This window comes from Arachis ipaensis, chromosome B9 (assembly GCF_059453495.1).
Source record: "Arachis ipaensis isolate K30076 ecotype BB chromosome B9, ASM5945349v1, whole genome shotgun sequence".
In the NCBI taxonomy this organism is placed as follows: domain Eukaryota; kingdom Viridiplantae; phylum Streptophyta; class Magnoliopsida; order Fabales; family Fabaceae; genus Arachis; species Arachis ipaensis.
In genome coordinates, this window is record NC_142444.1 from 102,446,494 (window position 1) to 102,449,158 (window position 2,665).

Below are 2,665 nucleotides of genomic sequence, written 5' to 3' on the forward strand. Positions count from 1 at the left end.
GTTAGATTCTGACTTCCCTGCACTCGGAATGGATTTTTTGGAGCTACAAGTGTCCAATTGGCGCACTCTCAATTGCGTTGAAAAGTAGACCTCCAGGGCTTTCCAGCAATATATAATAGTCCATACTTTACTCAAGGATAGACGATGTAAACTGGCGTTCCATGTTGCATTCTGGCGTTAAACGCCAGAAACAAGTTACAAGTTGGAGTTGAACACCAGAAACAGGTTACAACCTGGCGTTCAACTCTGGAAACAGCCTAAGCACGTGTAAAGCTCAAGTCTCAGCCCCAGCACACACCAAGTGGGCCCCAGAAGTGGATTTCTGCACTATCTATCTTAGTTTACTCATTTTCTGTAAACCTAGGTTACTAGTTTAGTATTTAAACAACTTTTAGAGATTTATTTTGTATCTCATGACATTTTTAGATCTGAACTTTGTACTCTTTGACGGCATGAGTCTCTAAACTCCATTGTTGGGGGTGAGGAGCTCTGCTATGTCTCGATGAATTAATGCAATTATTTCTGTTTTCTATTCAAACACGCTTGTTTCTATCTAAGATGTTCATTCGCACTTCAATATGATGAATGTGATGATCCGTGGCACTCATCACCATTATCAATCTATGAACGCATGCCTGACAACCACTCCCATTCTACCTTTGATTGAATGAGTATCTCTTGGATTCCTTAATCAGAATCTTCGTGGTATAAGCTAGAATCCATTGGCAGCACTCTTGAGAATCTGGAAATTCTAAACCTTATCTGTGGTATTCCGAGTAGGATTCAGGGATTGAATGACTGTGACGAGCTTCAAACTCACAAGGGTTGGGCGTAGTGACAGACGCAAAAGGATCAATGGATCCTATTCCAGCATGAGTGAGAACCGACAGATGATTAACCGTGCGGTGACAGCGCACCTGGACCATTTTCACTGAGAGGACGGATGGTAGCCATTGACAACGGTGATCCACCAACACACAACTTGCCATAGGAGGAACCTTGCGTGCGTGAAGAAGAAGACAGGGGGAAAGCAGAGATTCAGAGGACAAAGCATCTCCAAAACTCCAACATATTCTCCATTACTGCATAACAAGTATTTATTTCAAGCTCTTTTATTTTTCGCAATTCAAACTAATAATCATAATTAATCTCCTGACTAAGATTTACAAGGTGACCATAGATTGCTTCAAGCTAACAATCTCTGTGGGATCGACCCTTACTCACGTAAGGTATTACTTGGACGACCCAGTGCACTTGCTGGTTAGTGGTACGAGTTGTGAAAAGTGTGATTCACAATTCGTGCACCAGGCATCTAATTTGAACTTTGAAGTCTTCAGGAAAGGCCTTCCAAGCAGGATGGATGATGGTCTTCTTGAGTCATTAGGGTAGTGTTTGGTTGATGTCCATGTCTCATTGAGACATGGACACGGTGCACATGTCTGCTGTTTGGTTTGGTGAGACATAGATTTTCGAAGGACACGGGAAGACACGGATGGACACAGAGACATTAAATTTGTGTACCTCCAATTTGGTGAGACACTGAGACACAATCTGTGAGACACTGATTTTTTACTCTTTTACCCTTATTGAATTTTTAAAATTTGTCATCTTATCTCCCCAAATTTTTTTTTCTCTTCCTCTTTTAGATTCTACAACCAAATTTATCCTTTTATTTTCTTCAAGAAAAAAAATTGTTCATTTAATTTTTTTATTTATTTAAATTTTGATTAATCTTTAATAAATTCTGAACTTTAGTTTTTTATTTTTTTAAAAAAAATTATATATTTAATATTTAAATGATAATTTAAGATGATATTAGAAAAAATAAAAAATATTAGAAAAAATAAAAATTCAATGGTGATGATATGCAGTGTTTGGGATAATAGGTATACAATGATAGTGGTAAAATTTATGGTTGAATGAAGGGTAATTCAATCCTTTTTAAATATGTGTGTCTTGTTCTTTATTTTTGCCAAACACAATACATAGACACAAATATTTTATGTCCATGTCTTCAGTGTCTGTGTCTTTGTGTCTATGTCTCATCATATACATCAACCAAACGGAGCCTAGGGGGCATCTCCAAAATATAGAAGTCAATAGGAAATGTGAGCCCCTTAATGCTCACCAGCACGTCCTCAGCAATTCCAACCACTGTGATGATGCTTTTATCTGCTAAAATAAAATGAGCTGCCGACCTTTTTAAGGGAGGGAGCCTCAAGGCATCATATACAAAAAATGGCATAATACTCACGCACGCTCCTAAATCACACATGCAGTCAGAAAATATTACACCCCAAATGGTACAGTTAACCATGCATGGACCTGGATCACTACATTTTTTAGGTATATCCCCCATTAAAGCAGATATAGAACTACCTAAAGAAATAGTTTCTAATTCATTAATCTTATCCTTATGCATGCACAAACCTTTTATAAATTTCGCATATTTAGGTACTTACTAAATAGCATCAAAAAGGGGAATAGTTACCTCAACCTTTTTGAAGATTTCTACCATTTTGGGGTTGAGCTCCATCTGCTTCCTGGGCTTCCTTACAAGGTATGGAAATGGGATGGGAATGGCGTCTCTTGTAGCCTCAGCTTCCTTTGGTTCTCCATTCCTTGGTTGAGCTGCTTCTTCTTCAACCATGTCTGGTACTTCATC